The sequence below is a fragment of the Lissotriton helveticus genome, chromosome 8 (genome assembly GCF_964261635.1).
Source record: "Lissotriton helveticus chromosome 8, aLisHel1.1, whole genome shotgun sequence".
Lineage (NCBI taxonomy): Eukaryota > Metazoa > Chordata > Amphibia > Caudata > Salamandridae > Lissotriton > Lissotriton helveticus.
This window is the reverse complement of record NC_136069.1, coordinates 1,457,630,337-1,457,654,418: the sequence shown is the minus strand read 5'-3', so window position 1 is coordinate 1,457,654,418 and position 24,082 is coordinate 1,457,630,337.

Genomic DNA, 24,082 nt, shown 5'->3' with positions numbered 1-24,082 from the left:
AATCTTCTGGCGGGCACAGGAGCGCGGGGTGGGCTCCCGTCTGCTTCCTGTATTTGTTCGGCCCCGTCCCAACAAAGGTTGCCTGGCTTCCTGTTGAAGCCGGGCTGCGGCGGTGAGTTTGCTTGTTGTTTGTTTCTTCACTAAAATTCAAGACAGTGGCAAATATGGCGGGGCAGTGGGGGATGCGAGGCGAAGTGAGGAGGGAACACGGAGAAGGAGGCATCACTCCCTCGCATCGGTCGCTAGTCCGTGGCTCTCCCCTTGGTACTCCTGTTAGGTGTGGGTTCGGCTGACCACATCACTCCCGCTTTATTTGATGCAATGTTATATAGCGCAAACTTTTCCCAAAGGTGTCGGAGCGCTTTACATGAGGACCAGTTGCAAAGCAGAAGTACAAGTAGAGGTATAATAAGGCAATAAAAGGCAGACACTCAGCAATAGCAAAGGTTCACATGGGGAGGGGTCACAGGGGGGGGGGTTAGGGGCGCAAGAGGGTGGTGCTCAAGGGGAGGCATTTAAAGGGGACTTTTCATAGTCACATCAGGGCCACAAGAAGACCCCCGCCCCCGCACATTCCCCAAACGCGAAAAATAATACACAGACATAGTATTAGTTTGGGAAAAATTTGCTGCAGGTTTTATTACATACAACATATGTAATGATGGTGGGTAACATTACGGGCGATCCTGGGCAGGCTGCATTCTCGCCACCTGCCCGCCTGTTGAGCCAAACAGCACAGTGGCGAACCACCCAACTGCTGTACAAATAAAATATAACTACTGACACGCCCCATGCGGGGCGTGACTAGGCAAACCCCCGGTTGCACAGGCCCACAACCGCCCGAAGGACTACTGGGGCGCCGACACGAATTCCTGCACCTCCCCTGAGGTTACAGGTTAGGCTCTGGCACCCCTATGTGCCCGCTGAAGTACATCGTTCGTTTGCACCTCTCTTCTTCCGGATCGCCCAGTAATTCCGCTTAACTCCTCCTGCAACGATAAAGAACACATTAAAAACCTCCACAAATCCCCTCATCCAGACACTCTGGGTTAGAGGAAAGGGAGGGAAAAAGAGTGTCCTGACTGCTCGCGACGGCGTCCGGGCGGCAAAGAGGCCCTCCAACGAGGTGCAGGGACCTAAGTACCCTGGGAGGCCCCTCCCCGCTGACCCGGACGTGAATCTCCATCAGCCACCTCCTCCAACCAGTGAGGAGGAGAAGCTGAACATCCCGTTTGGGGGGCGGGACAGCCCTCAGAGACTAGTGGCCCGCCCTCTCAATGGCCACTGCGTGGCCTCGGGCAGGCGCATAGTCACATCAGGGCCACAAGAAGACCCCCCGCCCCCGCACATTCCCCAAACGCGAAAAATAATACACAGACATAGTATTAGTTTGGGAAAAATTTGCTGCAGGTTTTATTACATACAACATATGTAATGATGGTGGGTAACATTACGGGCGATCCTGGGCAGGCTGCATTCTCGCCACCTGCCCGCCTGTTGAGCCAAACAGCACAGTGGCGAACCACCCAACTGCTGTACAAATAAAATATAACTACTGACACGCCCCATGCGGGGCGTGACTAGGCAAACCCCCGGTTGCACAGGCCCACAACCGCCCGAAGGACTACTGGGGCGCCGACACGAATTCCTGCACCTCCCCTGAGGTTACAGGTTAGGCTCTGGCACCCCTATGTGCCCGCTGAAGTACATCGTTCGTTTGCACCTCTCTTCTTCCGGATCGCCCAGTAATTCCGCCACAGCCTGTGCGGTGGTACCCGCTGCCGCACAGGCCCCCCCACCCTTGCTACCTGAATTACCTGCAACCTTTGCTCATGAGTGCTTCCTTCAAGTCCAGCAGAAAAAGGTCTAAGCCCACAGGCGTGAGGTGAACACCATCCTCCTCAAAATAACCTTTCACTTTGTCCTGAAGCATTTCATGTCTGATAAAGCCCAGGCCTCTGCGCTGGGTGAACTTTTTCATGGCAGCGTTGATCCTCCTCCTAGACCTCTCTATTGCCTCGCAAGACAAAGCACCCCGCCAAGATCTCCTGGGGACAATTTCGGACCACCAGACCTCACTATCCCGCAAGAGGCCACTGATGATTCCCAAGTCAGTCTTCATTTTTTGTAGAAGAGTGGACCTCCCCAAGTACGTAATGTCATTGCCTCCCAGGTGGATAATCAAGTGGAGGGGAGGAGGACCACCCCGGGCAAGGGCCTCCCTAAGTCGGAAGAGGAGGCTATGCCAGCGCATGCCCGGGAAACCCCACCACACACAGTCAATACTTGAGAAGGAGCTGGTCCACTGTCTGACCTCTGCCCAACGGGCCAATCTGTCGACCATGGAATGCCCAATGACCCACACTCGAGAACCTGTCAAGGAAAGACGCAATATGTTCAAGGGTCTTTATTGAGGAAATCACAAGTAAAACAAAGAATGCCACAAAACACAGCAAACAAAACCAAAGTATACATTCTTTTGTAGAAATCAAGGCCTAATGTACCTTCTATAGCAAGACGATTCCCAGCGCCCCACAGACTGAACCTGAACTGGTTGCATACCTGCGCGAAAAGCTGAAGTAGCCGCCCCTATGCGGAAGGAATGGCTGGAGAACTTCTTCCCCTGTACTAGCAAACCAGCCCTGTCCAGGCAGGCCAGCATGATTTTGTCCATCTGGTATTTAGTCAAGGGGGTGAGGTCAGCATGGACAAGCAGGTACCCAGGCCCCTCAGGGCGCAAGGCCAGAAAGGCCCGGAGAACAGATACCGGGCAGCAACCAGGGTCCCCCAGGGGAGAAAGTCTGATAACAGTACCCCTACCAGCCTGATCAGTCTTGGACCGCCTGAGCGTGATGGACAACCCATCCCCAAAAGCAATATCCCCCACTCCCAACGCGTCTCCCGAGACATCTGACTTAGAGCGGGCCACCAGCTCGCAGCTCCGGAAGGCCCCGAAGAAAGCTAGGCTAAAGGCTGCCGAAAACAAGGCCGCCTCATACTGGGAGTAGACAACTGCACGCAACACTTGTAACATAGCCTGTAATGATGGAAAATCAATTGGGGACCTGTCATCTGGGGCCCTTGGATCCTCCCGAGCCCAACCTTTCAGAGCGGCCCTCATCGCAAAGGATTTTGCTGGATCGCTCCCCCCACACAACCTAGCTTCATGGCTGATGGCCGCCAAATGGCCGCAAACCCAGGAGTGTGACTTATTCTGTTTCCTAGCCCACACAACGAATGCCTGAACTCTCCCCTCTAGCGCCAAAGCTTGCAAGCCTAAGTCAGTGATGACTTTACGGAAGGTAGCGCGTTGGCTCGCATAGCGTTTCCTTGTACCCAGCGCTAAAGATTTCTCTCCTAATTCTCTCAGTTCCTGCTCCACTCCAAGATGTGCCAGAGCCAAGGTGCAAAGGGGGTCATCTCCTCTCTCGCCTGGGGGCATGCCGCCCGAAAACGGTCCAGCTGTAAACGAGAAAGAGCATCAGCTGCGACATTAGAGACCCCCGCAATGTGCCTAGCTCTAAACTCAACATTGCAGCGCAAGCACCTGCTAGCCAGTTCCCGGAGTAAAGACAGCACTAACGGACAGCTGGCAGAAAGACCATTGATTGCCTGAACAACAGCCATGTTGTCAGACCAGAACAAAACTTTCCTGTTAGACAGGGTATTAGGCCAAAGATGTAAGGAAATCACAATGGGAAACAGTTCCAGAACAGTAATGTTAGCAGTAATACCACGCCTGCGCCAAGCATTGGGCCATCCCTGCGCGCACCAGAACTCTCCCAGAATGGCACCAAATCCCTCGCTACCAGAAGCATCCGTGTACATGTTCAACTCTGGGCTCTCCACCCACGGGGACCTCCATATCACAGTACCATTAAAATCAGAAAGAAAATCATCCCACATTAGCAAATCTTTTTTGAGTGCCGAGGTAAATCTGACAAAGTGATGCTGTCTGTGGACCCTGGCAGTGGCCCTGGCATCCCCACCGGGATGACCCTGGCAGCAAAGTTCAGCTTGCCTAGAAGACTCTGAATGACCCCCAGGGGTGCCTTATCCCTACCTAGCAAGGCATGGATATCGCTCTTCAGCCCCGCTACCTTGTCTGCAGGGAGACGGGACACTCCCTCAACTGTGTCGAGCTCAATCCCCAGAAAGGTCAGTACTTGAGCAGGGCCCTCAGTCTTACCTGGCGCCAGGGGTACACCTAAGCGGCTAGCTAGATCAATGAAACAGTCCAGGCCCTCCTGACACTCCTGCGTGCCCTCCCTCCCAATGAAAAGGAAGTCATCCAGGTAGTGTGACACTGCTGACACTTTGTATTCCTCCGTGAGAGCCCACTGGAGGAAGGAGCTGAAGGCTTCGAAGAAGGCACACGAGACAGCGCAACCCATTGGCATGCACCTGTCAAAGTAAAACTCCCCTCTCCACTTGAAACCCAGCAAGTGCTGACTGTCTGGGTGTACAGGTAACAAGCGGAAAGCCGCCTCGATATCAGCCTTCGCTAGCCAAGCCCCCTCCCCCGCTCTCCTCACTAAGTCAATGGCCATATCAAGTGAACAGTATGAGACAGAGCAAGCCGCTTCAGGTAGCCAGGAATTAACAGAATCCCCCTCAGGAAAAGACAAGTTATGAATCAGCCTGTAAGCCCCAGGTTCCTTCTTGGGGACTACGCCCAGGGGGGACACAACAAAGTCAGGAAGGGGGGGGAAGGAAAGGGGCCCGCCACCCTCCCCAAGGCCACCTCCTTGATAATCTTTTTGTCAACAACCTCAGGGAGCTCCCTGACAGATTTTTGGTTCTCAGCATCCCTGCTGACACGAGGACCCTGATATGGGATTAGGAAACCCTCCAGGAAACCCGAAGACAGGACCTCTCTATCCTTTACATTAGGGTAAGCTCGCAGGAGGGGCAACAGGCTGGAGATGATGACTGGAGACGGGCCTTTTGAGGTAAAGGCGGACGGGTCTCCACAGGGCAGGACAGAGAAAGTACTCCCTGCTAGAGCAGAAGGGATGGGATGCAAAGCCACGCAATGGGGGGGGCGCAGCTGGGAGGACATGGGGGTCAGGTGTGGGGGTGGCGTCATTATTTATCCTTATTGGCAGCGCTGGCAGGAGAGGACCGCTTCTCACAGGAAGACTCTGGGTGGGAACCACCGCATTTGTTGCACGCATGGGAAAATCTGCATGCTTTCCCCCAGGTGCAATTACCTGCGTTGAACAACCTGCAAGTGTGCGAGACATTCTTCTTGGCATATTGTCCGTTGAAAGTCCCCCCCCCACGCCCCCCTCGAAAGGGCTGCCTGAAATTACTTTTCTTCTGGGAGAACTTCTCATTGTCAGACTTCTTAGATTGAACAACACTATCAGCACCACCTTCTGTTTTACCTTTACCCATATGTACGATCCACAATCTAACTTCAATCTGGTCCCACTCAAGTTCAGGACAGACAGACATTTTCTTGCGGAATTCACAATCATAAGAGTACCACCCCATCCCTGCAGATGCTTCCGCTTCATTGGTTATGATACTATTGTACTGAAATAGACCTTGCGCCTGCTCAGGGAAGCGCTCTGTAATCACCGCAGCCAAAATGGCAAAAGCCTGTCGCCAGTTTTTTATCGTTTTTTCTGGCCAAGACTGAAAACGGGCCTTCTTCACCTCATCCTTGGAACCCATTCTTGTCACATCCGCCCCCTGCGCCCCCAGCATTAGCAGTGAAAAAATGTCTATGAACTCTCTCCGCCATATACTCTCCTTAGCTACCTGTGGGACCAGCCAGGCTAGGGAACATTTTCCTGACAGAAGGGGTGCCATGGTCATCAGAACTGACGGCGCGGGCAATGCTACACCCAACGGCAAGGAGGCAGCAGGAGTACCGGGTGCCCCCAGAGGGGGAGCGGCCGAGGAAACAGCCTGTGTCAGGGCAAGGGCCACCGCGGGCGAAAGGGCATCCTGGGACACACTCGGGGCCACCGGCAGCACTTGGGAAGGGAGCACCGTGGACACAAAGATTGGCGGCGTGCTGTCAAGCCGGGGAATCCCACCGGACAAAGGACTGGCCGTGTCCCCACCTTGAACTGCAGGCCCACCCCACACCCTTGCAACGTCTGCCTCCCCAGCGGGAAGAGATGGCGCCACCACTATGTGCACTATGCTATGCTATGTATTATAGAATACTCAAAGTCAACCCATGAATGTAATGGATATTCCCATGTTAAAGTGAAATGAACCAGATATCACAAAATGAAATGGATACTGATCTTTAGGTTCACCGACATCAATCATCAATTTTGACTGTCTAACATGAAACTATAAACTATGACATTGAACTTTTAAACAAATATATAAAAACTAATAGTATTTTGTTCTTTGTAGACATATTGGCTGAACGTATAAACTGTCCTGAGGAAGACACCACGACGTGTCGAAACGCGTTGACTCAAACTCAACAGCCACAATAACTGTAGAAAGGATATGTATTAGTGTCCGTCTAACATGTTTTAAATTTATGTTTTCTTCAATTAGGAAATTCATCACTCTTGTATCAATAATCCATTATAACTGTATATTTACATTGTATAGATTTATCTTTGTTTTTATTAAAAAATACTATTTTTGATATCATTACGTTTGTTTGTGTTATGGTTTAAGTTTCTTACATTGGGAATTATGTAGTTGAATACATAGCTGGTTTTTGTTTAACTGATGTTTACCTTCACATTGCACCACTGATGGGGCCACAATCTGTAAGTGCATTGGATTTGGGGACTGCACAGGAGGAATGCACAAACCCGCTCTGATTTCCGACATGAATGAAGCCAGCGAGTCCGTGATCTTACCCAAATCTTCCCGGGTAGCAAACTCCACAATGGGCACCACCGGGCGAGGCGGTGACGGGGGGCATACCCGGATCACCGCCGGGGGGGATGCCGGGGTGTGCACAATGACATTCCTGACAGGGTCCACCGCCCTAGTCTTACTGGGGGGTTCTGCAGGAAAGTCCTTCACTGTCGGCTTCTTAATGCGCTTAGGCCTCCCCGTGGCCAGGTCCTCAGCCACCTCTATTTCAGTTATCCGTGGGGCGGGGGGCGGCCCGTGGGCTTTCGGGGCGTTGGGCAGCAGGAGGTCACTGGCCCACGCCACCCCGTTCGCTTTTATTAAATCCAACAAAACTTTCATCTGAGGGTCCTGGGAAGGTCCTAGACCCGAGTCATCAACCTCGGACGTCTGTGTGAACAGCGATGGGGACCCCTGACTTTCCATGGTGCTTGCGAGTGTATCCTGAAAAGAGAGATAACCATGAGCCACCATGTTCAACATCTTGTCCAAAGCACGCATGCCCCGCCCAAGGACCGACCCCCCCCCCTACCCCAGAATGGATTCCCCCACCAAGGCATAAGGAGAGACCGTGGGAGGCAGAAATTAACGCTCGGGCCAGATGGGGAAACGAGAACAGATGTCGCGGATATCTAGGTACCTCCTTAGTACCGGCCCACCCTGCAACGTACATACCTCTCCTGAAATTCCTGAGAGAACGCACGAGGTCCGAGCGGGGTATGCCCCCGGGATCTGCTTCGATGGCTGCGTGCACTGTGTAAAACAAAAGAGAATAAAACACTGGACCTTACACATTGTACCGGCCGTAGCCGGGAAGCAACAGCCCATCAACACAATCAGTTTTTTCGCGAGACGACTCCCAACCCCTCCTGAGCCCCCCGTAGGGGGCCTACTCCCTAGCTTTAAATCAAATTGCGCCATCCCTTTGTCGTACATACCTTGCGCCAATACTGTGTGAGGTGGAAGGGATACGTGCTGAACCTCTATCGAATTGAGAAGGGGGGGGGGTTCCAGGATGCGTTATGCGAATGCGCAACCGAATCTGAAAAATAAAGTACGACAATGTCACCAGACGCCCTCGTCATCTACATTGCAGGCCCCACACACAAAAAGGAGTATCGTTACTCTTGCTGTGCTCCCCTGGGGGGGGGGGGACACCATTCCTCCCCCTGGAGGCAAAATGGGGTGCTGCCCCGGCATGAACTCACGCCCCTACAATAGGTGAGGCAGGGGAGGCAACTTACCAAGCTACCCAAGCCGAGGGGGCAGTACCTGAATCGCAGGGGTGCTACCCGAGCATGGACTCACACACCTGCAATGGGTGAGGCAAGGCAGGCGACTACCACGCTACCCAAGGCCGAGGAGGGCATTACCTGAAACATGGCGGCCGCGCTGTTCAACAAAGGCCTAGAAATAATTAACACGTGGATACCAGCGCACCCCGCTGCGCTGAACAAGCGCCGACCACGCTACACAAGGCCGAGGAGGGCAGTACCTGAAGCATGGCGGCCGAGCTGTTAATAAATAACAGGTGGATCCCAGCGCACACCGCTGCGCTGAACAAGCGCCGGAGCAGGCAGCCGCCCGACCGCCGCGCTGCCCAAGCGCGGGAGAAGGCAGCCGCCCGCCGCGGGGAACCCATGCGTGCATGGGCCGTTTAAATTCCTACATAACAGACCAGGCGGTCAATTACCCCAGCAAACATGCGTTAAGATACGAGAAACATTCCAGGCGTACACACGCATGGCGGAAAACAGCAGGTTATGGCGCACTCGTCAGGTCCCGGTCCCACATGGACCGGAACTCCCACTTCAAATAATGCATGGAAAATATATTAACGACAAAACTCTGCTCAGACATAAAACACGCACCAATAGAAAAAACTTGCACATGTTTAAATGAAAATGCGCGCCAGCCATGGTCCAGTTAGCGTGCCACCACCGGACCCCCCATTCAAAATGGCCGCTGATGTCATCGAACCCTGGGGGGCGGTAGGAACAGCGGTGTGTGAAGCGGGGGTAGCTAGCAGTGCGGGGAACACTCCGATACCAGGGCGAGGGGGGTGCATCCCGTAGTGGAAACGAGCACCCCGGCCCCTCCACCCGCAGATTGGCCCCCCCACCACACGAGGCTAGGGCGGACTCAGAGCATGGACAGCGCGTCCCGAAAGCCGCGGCGGGTCCGACAAATAAAAGGCCAGCCCGCACACGGAGACCACCGGGGAGACAGTCGGATCCCCCCCCCACAGCAGCCCACGCATCATGGGCCGCCTCGCCAGGCTCACCAAGGAAGGAAGGAGCAGGCGGAGGGGAAGGGGGGGGTGGGGTGCGGATAGGGCCGTTCCGCAAACAGAGACCACCGGGGACGTCCCCCCCCCACAGCAGCCCACACGTAGTGGGCCGCCTCGCCAGGCTCACGACTCCGGGTGAGGGAGCAGGCGGAGGGGAAGGGGGGGGAGAATGGGCCGGGCACGGCCTCGCTCACCTCTGAGAGTGTCCCGAAAAAGAGTGTCCTGACTGCTCGCGACGGCGTCCGGGCGGCAAAGAGGCCCTCCAACGAGGTGCAGGGACCTAAGTACCCTGGGAGGCCCCTCCCCGCTGACCCGGACGTGAATCTCCATCAGCCACCTCCTCCAACCAGTGAGGAGGAGAAGCTGAACATCCTGTTTCGGGGGCGGGACAGCCCTCAGAGACTAGTGGCCCGCCCTCTCAATGGCCACTGCGTGGCCTCGGGCAGGCGCAAAGAACGCGGAAGGTGCACTGGAGGCATAGCACCCGCCAACAACAGAAATGCACGATAGATTGCTCAGGGTCACGCGAAAGCTGCTGTTAAGTGGAACAGTGAAGAGAATGCTAAGGGGCAAAAAAAAAAAAAAGAGCGGAGCTAGCGCCGTCAGTAACAGCTGAAACCTTTTAAATGGAGCATTTATCGGGTGGGGGAAGAGTGAGAGACAACGCGCGAGACCAAGGGCCTGCCTTGGTGGTAGGTGCTGCGGGTGCGCCTGTCAGTGGAATGTTAAGGTAACTGGAGTGCTCCAGAAGCTCACTGCTGATGCACTTCCAAGGAAGGCGCTATCGCCATGATTGGGTCTTTGAAAATGCTGCCCTGCGCTCCTCTTTAGAATAGTCGTTAAGCGAGATTAAATAAATGGGATTTCCCGATTTCTCCGTTCTACGTTACATCCCCGTAGGGCACGTCAAGGGAATGTAGTGGCAAGTTCTTCATGATCCACTGTTTCAAATAAGGCATGTGCACCGTGAAAGCGCCTGGCAGCCCTGTATGTATATGAAATGTACACATCCATGTACTCGCGTGTTGTGGATTAAACTTGAACTTAAACAGGGAATTGCTGCAGAAAGTACTCAGAGGCGCTAAGTGCTAAGTAGGCTACATTTACAGAAAAGTCACTAGCATTGCCCTCTGCATTGTTTATCTCCCGGGTGTTTAAATACCAGCCACGGCACAATTACGCTAGACTGTCTGGTGTCAACTTAGATAAGAAGGAGGCTTGATTTCTCAGTGTGTGTCTTGAGGTATAACAACAACATTTGATTTTGTAATTGGTGTGAACTAAATTATGTAGTATGGGTTCAGAGTCTGATAACACCCAAGATTGACTTAAAAACAACAGATCTAAACTGCATTATTTATACAAATCATATTTTTTTTATTTAGGAGCACATGCAGATCGAACATTGCCTGAGTGCTATACTGATTATCAAGGTTAGCTAGTGTTAGAAATACCTTATGACAGGGAGTAACATCGAGTATGTTTCCTATAGCTAAAATGTCGGCGTAGAAGCAATGAGAGATTACAATTAAGTGGACTATACCCACAGTTTCGCTACTTTTCGTGGAGCAAAAAAGGAAGTGTCTAGTGATATCGGTTTTCTCAAAAAGTCTTGTGGTATGCTTTATGCATAGGGTCTCTTCTTGTCCAGTTCTGTTCTTGAATTATTTTGCTGAACAGGATTGTAGAAGTGTATTCTAACTTTAAAGACTTGGCACTAGTAAACCTTTTTAATCCTGGTGCTGCCAGCATCTTTGGCCCTAACAGATCTTCTGCAGCCCTGCCTTTATTTTTCTTAGCTTCTTCTCATGGTCAAAAGTGTTTCCAGACGGAAGCACAGAGTCATTTGTACCTTATAAACAGTTATGGCAGCCACCAATATGAGTCCATTATTTGTATAGTTTTAAATGAGGGGCTCAGTTAGTACATGCCATGTAATTATGTTGGTGCCTTGCGAGTGTGTTTGTCTGTATACAAAACAATCAAAAACTCTTCTATTGTTCCTGACCACACACGTATTTCACCAGTTGCTTAGGAGCCAAGACCAGGTGCCATGTGAATCAGAGAGACTTAAAGCAACTTCTAAATGTGGTAATACGACGCTATGCCGGTGTTTTTGTCCTTTGGAACTAAGGGCACCATACAACAATTATACATTTGCATATCAGGAGAGGTAAGTTCAATACTTGTTTACTAGCAGCACATTTATTCATCTTACAATCATGAAGTCATAACTAAAGGCGAGACTTGCAATCAGATCTGCTCTTTCTCACTATCTCTATTGCATCTCACCAAAAGCTAAGTAAACTTCTTACCTAGTGCTATGGTGTTTTATTCTTCCTACTTTCTGCTGAAGTAGCAACGTATTTTTTCCTTAAGTGTTGCGTCTTTCTTTGTGAAGATTATGTTCAGTGTATTTTATTGTGACGAAAATACAAGAACAGAAGTGAAATATTAACATCTTTTTTGTGACATTTGTAATAAAGCTTGAAACATTGAGAGAACATATTTGAACCAGTTGTTGTCAATGGTTGCACAGATTGATGCTGTGGTGGTGCTGAGTGATGCTGTGGTGCTGCTGAGTGATGCTGCTGAGTGATGCTGTGGTGCTGCTGAGTGATGCTGTGGTGCTGCTGAGTGATGCCGTGGTGGTGCTGAGTGATGCATTCTTGGCCCTTAGTGATGATGTGGTGTTGAGTGATACTGTGGTGGTGCTGAGTGATGCTGTGGTGGTGCTGAGTGATGCTGTGGTGGTGCTGAGTGATGCTGTGGTGGCGCTGAGTAAAACATTAATGCAAAGCATTGTCATTTACAATGCCAGTAACTCAAACTTTAATGCTGCGAGACCTATTGCATTGTAAATGCTTGTTTTACATTTAAGGCACCCATCAGGCAGGCCCAAGGTACCCCCACGGGCAGAGTGCTTTGTATGTGAAAGGTAGGACATGTACTGGTGTGTGTGACATGTCCTGATAGTGAAGTACTGGCAATTTAGTTTTTCACTATTGTAAGGCTATCATAGTATAACATGGGAAGTGCTGTGCAAACCTCTTGCTGGCATAACTTTCCATTGGGACTAGATAGAACCATAAAGGTTGGACTCCCTGAACTCTGAATTTAATAACACATCTTTTAGTAAAGATGTTTTTTAAATTGTGCGTTTTAAAATGCCACTTTTAGAAAGTGTGTATTTTCTTGTTTAACCATCATGTGTGCCTCAGCCTGGTTCTGGATTGACTGTTTGGTTTTAGAGTGACAGGGGTTAGAGATGTGCATTCTCTGCAGACAATCACAGGGGGTGGGTTGAGGTGTGTTCTTCCTTGCCTGGGTGACATCACTTTTCTGAATAGACCTGGCCTGCACTTAGAGAGGTGGGAGGAGTTTTGATACCACCTGTGTTGCAGGTACACTCCTCCCACACATTACTCATGCAAATCTCCCACTCACCACCGGGCAGACCCATCCAGACTTCCTGGAGCCTGGCATGCCAGCCAGCTCCAGCCAATCACACGCCAGCACCCTCACAGCACACGTACAGCCATGTCTAGAAATGGCGCTTCCCTACTAGACACATACATGCTGCATACACCGTTGCGCAGCATTCACTCACACGAGTTCACACATACCAGACTCAAGCCTGTACACCCCACGCATCAGGAACTACCAGGGACACATACCTTCCCCATGCATTCCTATGGGCGGGCAGGCCTAGCTCAGCACATGCACTCAGAGTGCGCACGCACTTTCCACTGGGACACAGTGAAAGTGCGCAGAATCCCCAAAATCACCATTGCCAGGTCACCATTTCACGCAAAAAGTCTAGGGGTGAACCTGCCCTAAGGGCCAAAGTCCAACATAACCCCCTTCCAGCCAAAACGCAGGGTAGAACAATCACCACCGTGATGGACTTCTTTGCTTGGGGCGATAGAACACGGACGCGGGCCCGCAACTGCAGGGACACCCTCCTGTTCTACGCCACAGTGAACCCATGGGATTCCTTCTCAACACACTGTCTGGACCAACTGGGCTACCCCACTGGTACTCCCAAGTTGTCCGCGGCCAGGACCAGGCCCTGGGCCACCCAGGTGCCACTGGTCCTTGCCAATTCGCAGAGCGGGGGGTAGTAACCCCTGGCACATAGCGGCCATTTTCCACTCTTCCTGTCTGTAAGACAGGACTAGACTGCCACTGGTTCTCCAGCCTAGGGCCTACAACCTCAGGCGGACCAGGAGTCTCAGGGAAGGCTCTCCTCCCCCTACCTCTTCTTCTAGGGTTCCTCCTCCTCCGGCGAGGGGTACACCTAGAACGCCATTCCAACCCAGGGCTTATCCACTCAGGTTGCACCAGGGTCAGAGGGGGGCTCTCCCACCCTCTGCACCCCCTTCCAGAGGTCTGTCCTCTCCCACCTGGAGAAGTTCCTCTGGAAGAAGAACCGGTCAGGACACTGGTTACAGTCATCCTACCCTTCAGGTCAGGCTGATCCTGAACCTGGCCTTCCAACCTCTGGTCTAAAACCTTCGGTGGAACAATTGCCTGGCACTCCAGGACTTCTGGGGACTTACACTCCATCCCCCTGAGGCTAACAAATGAGACATATGTTGTGTGACTGTCTGTCTGGCGCAGATCTCCCGTCCCCTGTCCACCTGACAGTGCGTGACGATCCCCCAGACCAGAAGTGGTGCCACCCGGGTCACTACACGGGAACCTAGCCCAACTGGGTAGTCCCTGACCCACTGGTCCTTCCACTGGGGAACTCCCCCAATCACTCCTCACTCTGGACTCCTGTACCCTCCCTACCGGAGCGGTACTGCCAGACTCTAGAACCATAGGAGCTCTGGTTACAGACGCTCCAGGTCCTCTACTCACTAGGAGATCTTCCTCAAATGGACTAACAGGACAGCCTAGGTCCCCTACCTGGTGTTCCCTCAAGAAACCATCCAAGTCCTGAGGCAGGGCTTCGGGCGTCTGGGGAACCTCGGTCTCCCCCTCACTCCTGCTCCACTGAGCCAGGCAGTGAGCCCCTACACCCTCCTCGCTATCCTGGGACCTAGCTGGGCTACACTGAGCCTCCTCCACCACGCTGGGCTGGAAGATACCTGAACCACTACTTTTGGAGTCACTCCCTAATGACTCTAGAGAACCTTTAGCACTCTCCCAGCGGTCTGCTTCATCTGCAAGCTCACTTGGACTAAGGGATTCAGACTTCAACAGGTGCTGGCGCAACTCTGGACAAACAACACTGAGCAACTGCTCTTTGAGAAACATATTCAGTACTCCGTCTCTCTCATCATCCGAGCTAGCCTCCAGCCAATCCCACATTGCATCAGAACAGTCATCCATAAAAAAAAACCAACTCTGATGAGGCAGTTTCCTACTGCCCCTGAACTTCAACCTTAACTCCTCCTCTTGGGAACAAGGGACCATACGTTGGGCACGGGGTAGGGGACTTTCTGCACTGAAGTCTAAATAGCTGCCACCACTGGACTCAGCCCTCCCTGGGGAATCCAGAAAATTAAAACTGCGCGCAGGGGATAGTCTATCCTCCAGAGCTACTTTGCCCCTGGTGGAGGCCCTCTCAGCCTCCTCTATCCTTTCCTGCGCTAAGACCATCTCGGTCTCTAGCTGTTGCTTCCTAAGCTCCAGCTGCGCCATAGCCTGGGCATGCTCCAACCTGAGCTTTTCTAAAGCCAGCTGGTGCTCCCTTTCTCTCCTCCTATCTTCCAGCTCCTCTGGGGACAGGGAAAGGGATGAGGCGCTGCCTCCTACGCTGGACCCAGCAAGGGACTCCCTATCTATGGGGTCTCTACTCTCTACTGGCGTCCAGGTGCTGTCATCTTCTTCCTCCTCTTCTGAATCTTCAGGGCTCCCGACAGACCCACCACCCTCCTGGTGTGGGGCCCGGGCCCTTTCCTCACTGCGCTCAAGATCCCATTGATCCTCTTGCCATTTGACCATGCATCTCCTAAGTGCATACCATCCTGACTGATCCGCCCCTATGCCTCTCTCTTCACAGAACTTTCTCAGCTCCCACACACCGTATGTGGCTAGATCATTGAAATCAAAAACCAGCTCCATTCTGGCAGACGTTCTAGAGAAGAGATCACACAGGGAACCTAGGGGTCTGAGCTAACACAGGAGTACACAATTCACAAAGGTATCAGCAAGCTCTCTACCCCAGAGAACTCACACTCACTTGCCTAGTGCCACACACCATTCATCCACACACAACCCTCCCCTCGGACTGGTAAGGCAGTTTCTACCACCCCTGATTCCTCAACCTGACCACAAGTGACACAGGTACCGACTCTGGGCGCAGGGTAGGGGACAAATGTACTGACACAATTGCACAATGATACCTTCAGGAGAAGAAAATATGAAACTTCCAAAAAAAAACAATCCCTTAAAATGTGGTCATCTAAAATGCAGAGTTTTGTGGTATGGCCAGTTACTACTAAGGTACAAGGCAAACACAAATCCTTATCCCACCGCTTGCCGCCAATGTTGGAAATGGGATCCCCGGCTGGCCAGGGCTTTCGCCAAAGTCAGTCAGAGACCACCACCCCCAAGTCAGGGCAAGGGAGTTACACGCCAAGATAACCCCTACTCACCCTCTAGGTAACGTGGCGCGAGCAGCAAGGCTGAACTTGGAGGCGATGTAGGCTAAGTATTTGCGCACGCACCCCAGCAACAACAACCAAAGGCCCACCACAAAGGAAACTCCACACAAGGTTATATAAAAATAGCCTTTGTATTACACCAAAACACATTAGATAAAACACACACTTTACAATGTGCCAGAGGCACGGGCAGAATTTACAAGGGGATATTTACAAGACAGGGCCACCTGGACCACTGTCAGGAATCAGAAGTAGCACTTTCAGAAATAGCACTTAGAAGGTAAAATATAAATGTACTTTAGCACAAAATAGCACACAACCAGTAACTACTGGTAACAGGACCTCACTAGCACCACCTGCACTAGAGAGAAAACAACCACCTATGTATCACAATACCTGTAGGGGTGTAAGAACATACACATGATGCAATGCATGACATACATTCAGAGGTGTAAGCAAAATGAACAATTGCGCCAAACTCACAAGTCATCACCTGTGACTGTCCATGTGTCCCAATGTCAGGGCCTAAACGTGGCAGCTGCCCACAAAGTGCTGGGCAGCTGTGAAGATGGCGGGGCAAAACACACGAGGGAGCCTCTGTACCCCAGGACAAAGATGTGCCCCCCTAGAGCCTCTCTGGGCTCTCAAAGCAAAGGTGCAGCCCCACTGGGCTGTGGGGTCCCTCACGGGGGACCCAGGAACACTTGGCGCGCCTAGAGCCTCTCACAGGGCTCTCAACAAAACACTGTGGGCTGCCACTGAGCCTCGGGGCTCTGCTCAACGAAATGCCCCCACGAGCCTCTCTGGGCTCGCAACCCAATGTGGGCACTTGGAGCCTCTCAGGGCTCAAATGAACAAATTATGCCCTCGGAGCGTCGGAGTACCCTCCCTGGGGACTCGAGATTCACTTTGGCCCAGGAGCCTCTCTGGGCTCTGCAAGCCAAAGGGGGCTGTCTCTGGAGCCTCTCCGGCTCCTTCCTACTGGGGCAGGGTCGGGGAGCCCCTCTCGGGGGACTCAGTATCTGGAGAGGCCCCGCGGGCTTCTCTACACCCAGGCACCCCGCGCTGGAGGGGAGGGGCGGGCACCGACGCCCCCTCTCCCTCGAATCACTCACCGGCTCGGCCTCTCCGTAGGCTGCGGGGACGCTGGCAGTCTCCTTCCTCGTCCGGAGCTTGGCTCTCCTCCTTACCGGGCCGCGGGCGGGGCTCTCTCACCCTCGAGAGCCTCGCCGAGGACAAGACGCTGGGCTCCTTCTTCCTCCTGGGCAGTACGTGCGGCCGGCGCCCCAGCCGCGATTAGGCCGCCATTTTCCCCGACGTCCTCGAGGACGCTTCTCCCGTTGCCGGGCAACACTCCGGCCAGGCTCAAGCTTGATAGGCTGGCGAGACAGCCAATGGCAGCGCGGCCCTGCAGACGAGCCCCCCAGGCTCCGGGTCGCGCTGCTGAGGCCGAGGGGAACTTCTTTTTGCCGCAATCCGGGGTAGCCTCCCGGGAATTCACAAATAAAAGCGAGGTGGCACTCACTTGGGCGGACAAAGCGCCCCTCAGCGCTAAAAGGCAATTTAAAGCGCTCCCTGCGCTAGATGCAAAATACAGCGCTCTCAAGCGCTAGAACAACATCAAGCGCTCCCAAGCGCTAGAGGACCAAAATAGAGCGCTCCCAGGCGCTATAAGTAAAATAAAGGTCCAGCAGAGTCCTTCAGCAAGGCAGGGGGGCAAGGCTGGGCCCAGAGCCAGCTCACTGGGTCTCCAGGCAGGGAGACACCCCAAGTGGCGGTCCTCTGGCCCAGCGACAGCAGCAACAGCCCCCTCAGGATCCTGGAAGAGAACAATTTCTGTGGGGACACAGCCCCATTTTTATACACCATTTTCCTTTGTCTGAAGGTGCAGGGTGGGGGCGGAACCAGTCGCAGCTGGTTCTTGAGTACTCTGTTTACCTCAACCACCCTCTGTATTCACTGGCAGGGCTTGGGTCATTAGACACACCACAGGGGGGCGGAGCCAGCATTGTGTGGGGAAAACCCAGCCCATCCAGGACACAGGTACACTAATCCCACACATTACTCATGCAAATCTCCCACTCACCACCGGGCAGACCCATCCAGACTTCCTGGAGCCTGGCATGCCAGCCAGCTCCAGCCAATCACACGCCAGCACCCTCACAGCACACGTACAGCCATGTCTAGAAATGGCGCTTCCCTACTAGACACATACATGCTGCATACACCGTTGCGCAGCATTCACTCACACGAGTTCACACATACCAGACTCAAGCCTGTACACCCCACGCATCAGGAACTACCAGGGACACATACCTTCCCCATGCATTCCTATGGGCGGGCAGGCCTAGCTCAGCACATGCACTCAGAGTGCGCACGCACTTTCCACTGGGACACAGTGAAAGTGCGCAGAATCCCAAAAATCACCATTGCCAGGTCACCATTTCACGCAAAAAGTCTAGGGGTGAACCTGCCCTAAGGGCCAAAGTCCAACAACCTGAATAGGCTGTGTCTCCTTTGCACAATGCTGTCTTCAACCCTGTGGCCATGCTAGACCCGGGGGGACAGAACTGCTTTGGACTGAGCTCAGAGACTCTGAAGCAAAGAGAACAATGGCAAAATGGTGAATAGGTATTAGACCTAAAACCCCAGGACTTTAGATTACTTCAAGAAACTTGAGGACCCTGCCAAGAAGACCAGTTAAAGAGCTTTGTGAGCAGTGTTACCTCTGCTTGCAAAGAACTCTCCAAAGGCTGTTGTGTGCGCTTTCCTCCTGTTGGAAGTCTCAGGGAAATCAAAGACTTCATAAAAATAAATCCTTGCTGGATCTTAAATAACCTGCCTGTAAGGAGAGTTGTAGAAGCTGTATGAGAAGTGCTGCCCCTAACTTATGTGGAATAGGATGGCCTGTAGTGGTTGCTCCTGCCTGGAGAAGAAAAGGACTGGACTGTCCTGGTACCTTTCTGGTTGCAAGCAAAGATGGAAAGCGCATGAGGAGTACTTTATTTGAAGCTCCAGCATATGGAGAGCTCTGTATTTCCCCATTTTCAGGAGAAGGAAACTGCTTCGGGTGCCATAAAGCACATGGTGACCGTTTTTATTGGTCAACCCCCTTCCACTACAATAAGCATGTGGGATGCGCTTCTAATCATGCCGGCGGCAGCACGAGATGTATGGCGTGTGCTGCAAGCTGCCCAAAGGTTTTGGGCCCTGGGAGGGGGTAGCTTGAGCGTGAAGGTGCTCTTCCCTCTCCTCAGCCTCTAGCACATGTGCTCACTCTGGCCAAAACAGTAGAGTGAAGGAGTCGCATCGGCGTCTCCTGATGTGGCCAGCACTGAAAAAGGTTGCCTGGCAACCTGCAGAAGTGGAGTGCAGCCCGCCCAATGCTCTGGAGCACAAGGGCTCTGGTCTGGAAGTCGCGGTAGCTGTAGGACCCTAGGAGAGGCGGACACCATACCGGAGTCTGAAAACATGCCTCTGCTAACAAGGCCCGATCCAAAGAGTGAGAGGAGCACGAGTGGCACCGCCGGGAGGAGTTGCGCCAGAAGCTGCAAGGGCTGTGCTGTTTGACCCTGCAGGCATCCTAGGCGGCCCGGGGGATTCCCAACTCACTCAGAGAGCATGTGAGTTCCCTTTACACAGGCAGCTACTAATGGCAGGGCCCGGCAAGGTCTCCTCACCAGCTGAGGCCGTGCTTTTGCTGCAGCGCATGCCTCTAAGCACAAATGCAGGCAGCAGTTCCTCAATGCTGATACATACATTGGGGGCATTTTTTTTTCTTGTTCTTATGGAGGAAGACCTCGATGGAGGCCCCTGCTTCATTTTTACTGTAATAACTGTAGTAGGCATGCATCTGATCCTGTATCGTACAATGGGTGCTCTTCTTACCACATAAAACGTAAGAGAGGCGCAGGTGACTGAATCTATGAATTCCCTCTAATGGTAGGTGACCCACCCTGTGTTGATATTGGTAGTTAGTGAGCTATGTACTACTGGTGAAATGGGCAGATGACATTTGGTGATCAATGCAGCTATTGGGACATATGATGCTTCATGGGTTTTTCGCAGGACTTGCACTAATAAGGTCATTCCTGTACAGTGAGGTTCTGTGATTCATATGTGACCTAACTGCTGCATTTTTATGCGTTGCAGTGACAAAATAGCAAGTAACATTTTGAGCAGCTGTATATTACCCACAGTTATGATGTTTCATGACTTGTGCAACTTATAAGTAGTTGCTTTATTGCACCAAATGTAATGTTATGACTATTTCCTAATTGGCAAAGTGATTTATTTCAGAATAAATTCTATGTATTGTTACGACAATTGCCTAGTTGGCAAAATAATGTATTTGATTGCGGTCTAAGGTGTTTTTATGTATAATAGAAAGGAAATGTTTATATAACCTTGTGCGGAGTCTCTTTTGTGGTGTGCCTAGTGTGTCACTGGTGTGTGTTGAGCAAACACTTTACACATTGCCTCTGGGATAAGGCGGACTACTCTGCCAAGCTACCCCAGGGGTGAGCAGGGGTTATCTTGGGTGTGTAACTCCCTTAGGGAGACATCCATTACAAAGCGGTCTTTGCACCGCGATACGTTTACCACGTGGCCATTACAACGCAAGTCGTTACAACAACTTGCACTGGATGGCGCTATAGACTAAGGAATAGTATGATTTACTATTCCAACACCTTCTCTACTGTTACGCATGCTGGAGTTGGAATAATAAATCATACTATTCCTAAGTCCAGCGCCTCTAGCGCAAGTCGTTGTAATGACTTGCGTTGTAATGACTGCATTTTACATACATCGCAGTGTAAAGACCGCGTTGTAACGTCAAACATTCCTCCTTACCCTGACTTGAGTGGTGGGTTCTGCTCGGCTGAGGTGTATACCCTATGTAATGAGAACCCAATTTCTAACACACGTGCATTCAAATACCGTGCCTGATGGTTGTGAGGTGACAGCTTCTGGTGATGGAGTACTACTTTTAAAATGGATTAGAGCATGTGAGCCCCGGTCATTTATTGAAGTAATACCTTTCCTTGCCCATGATTCCTAGTATATTGTTTTGTTTTCTATTTTTTATAAGTTTGATTGTGCAGTTGTACCAGAGGGAGGCTATGGTGGAGCCAGATGTGCGGTACTCTAAACGTTGCCCAGCAATAGGAGAGAGGCTTCGCAGCAGAATTTCGATCTTCCAAACATAGACTTCAACAGATTCCTGAAATTGAAAGGAACACTGAGAAGGTTTAAGTCTCCTCACTAACCAGATCTACCAGAAATACTTGGAAAGCTTAAGAGAGAAGGCCACACTGCCTCACAAGTTTACAAACTCCTGCAGATACCGAACACCTCATCCTCGAGATTCTTTACCTGTAAATGGGGTGTACACATGAACTCATCATACCAAGCAGATTTCACAGACAAGAGGGGGTGATACCTGGCAGTCCCTTTTCTCTGCAAAAATCACTCCGGACCTAGCACGATCAAGGTTCTGGTCAATTCACAAAACATACTGGACCCTTTACAGACTGCATAAAAGGGGTCTCAGAGATCCAGACTTTTGCTGGAGATGCAAGGAAAGCACAGGTGACCTACAACACGTTTCTTAACTGCAAAATGTCTCTTCTGCTAAGGTCTAGAATACAATCATTGATACAAAAAAAATCAGGGTCAGCAGCAATGTTCCCTCGAATTTTTTTTTTTTAATGTGCGGCAATGTAATGTTTGTGAACGCAATTTTCTGAGAGGTGGGCGCAACCGAGGCATAACAAAAATCACTAGGTGAGTGATAGTGCTACCAGTAGCAGTACCGTCCTCTGATAACAGTGTGGGAAAACAGTCATTTCCACACATCTTCAAATAAAAACGAGTATGTCAGTAAATAAACATGCTAATTAGAGATAATGTGTCAAAAAGCACTTAGTCCATCAGTTACACAATTCAGAATGCCTTTCAGGTACTGTACCAAAAGGTGTGTTGTCAGATCAGTTGTTGATAATTGAGAATGACAGTGCAAGGCTCATATTGACTATCCAATGGAAGGATTCTAGGTTAAGTAAACAAGGTCCACTGCAGCTTACTTCTTCATTCTATGTGTAGGTACCTCCAAATTGTAGGCTCAGCCACTTGTGCTCTTGTGTGATGAGCCGTCTTCTCAAACACCCACAACATAAGTCCCTGGTGGCAGCCATATCCATGTTGGGGACTTTTTGATGCATTTGATGCATGTGTTGACCTTGGTATATCTAGGGCAGGACTGGAAACCAAAATCAGCCCTGGTAAAAAAAAAAAGAACTTCAGCCCAGCCTCACAGGGCACAGGACATATGCCATTTAAGCACAGTTACACTGCACAGTAAATTCTGAACCTGTCCTCTAGACCAGCCAAAAATAGCTTTCAGGTTGTAGAGTAGGATGTTATTGGTTTGTAAGTCTGTTTGGTCAAAGTAAAAAAAATGAACAAGTAATATTAATTTGGTGTTTTCCCACTTCCACGGCAAAAGAAATCACCAAAGTGCATTGGGGAATAAATACAAATGAAGAGGGCATGAACATGGATGCAAAAGGTCTGTACTGATAGATGGATAATAAAATCAAGTTAATCTACCTTCTTACAGGAAATCTGCAGCTAGTGTGCAGCCTCCAAGTTTCTACTTTGTGTTGATGTGTAGGTGTTCTGGCGTCAACTTCACTCTGATAAAAATACCAGTTTAGTAGCAAATGTAGGCAATTCAGTACAGTAATACGAAGTGTCAAGCCAGAGCCGAAGGAGGTGCTCTTAGTTTACTGGACCTGAGAACCAAACCTTGGTCTGATCTTTTCAAAAGATTAACATTCACTCCAGTAATCTGTGTTTGAGATCACAGACACAAGTTTCAAACCTGAGGGTGCACTCAGCCTTTCATCCTTGATCATTCTGAGGCCGATAAAAATGGGACCATTGAGTTCGGTAAAAAAAAAAAAAACTGTTATTCAGTGCAATGTGCACCACGGAGTACAAGTTATGTTAGGACCGGAACCATTGCAATATTAGGAATGGAAGAAAATGCAAAATGTCACATAAAAAACGTTAATTCATTTAACATTATTGTTTCACTTATTTGTTAGATTGTATCACCCATCACATAGAGTCACATGTTTTCAAAATAACATTTTAGTATGAACTCCCCATGCTCACCTGAGGATGATTCAATTGGTAAACCAAATCAGTTTGTCATGTGCCCTGAATATGTGGAAAACAGCATTTTATAGGTGTGAAGTCCGGTCTTCAGGGCCCCAGAGGATTCAACAGAAGAGGTGATGTAGCAGATTTAGGCTTTAAGAAAGCTTTAATGTTTGGTAGAAGAAACTCCAGCCACAGCATACCCCAGGCAGCTCTGAACAACGGCCCTTTCATAGTTCCAGCAATACAAATAAACATTCCAAATGGAGCAATTTACAATGGAAAAGGAAGGGGTAGAGGAAGGGAAGAATATACCAAAAGAGAGAAGAGGGGAAAACTAAACACCAAAATAACTGCACATTATCACAATGGGGAGTACATCATGCGTGTTAAACCATGTACAAGTGAGTATTTTGTTTTGCACATATGCTTTGACATTTACATATTAGTAAAATATATCGATTTGCTTTGAATCACACAATTAGAAGAACGTAAGGCGGCCAGGATTTGAGCCCCAGTTTCTTGCTCATATCAGTTACGAATATCTCCTCCTCCCCTTCCCTTTTAACACTAAAGCACAATGTTTTGCATTTAATTCCTCCAGGATTTATGTTATTAACTGTGAACAATAGAAATCATGGACCAAAAGTTAGATCAATCCGACACTATCACCCTTTCCAAAAAAGAAATGTTTAAAAGAAGTTCAAAGCAAATATGATGTACCATAATGCCAATGCCTTTCCTGACTTCACAGACACACTGATTCCAGTGAAGGCAATTACACATAAAGGAGAAGTCAGTTGGCTGCACAGTTTACTCACATGTTATGAGCATTCAATGGGAGACACGTCAAGTGGATGAGCATAGTTAAATGTATGCATTATTTTTTAAATCCATTAACGTATTTGAGCAGTACAGCACTTGTCCTGTGTAGCAACAGATTCCTAATGTAAAGGGGTCCACTGTGAAAATCATTTGAGCGTGCAACCAGATACTAGCAATATGAGGCTAGCGTTTTTAGAAAATACAAAAGCTAGCCTTCCATGTTTTTTCTGAGTGGGTCTTTTGTTTATATTTAATGCCTGCCATCAGCTTTGCACTAAGAGTTCTTCTGCTGGTCATTAGAAGACCTCTTTGTTATGCACACTTCTGAAGGCCCCCTGCG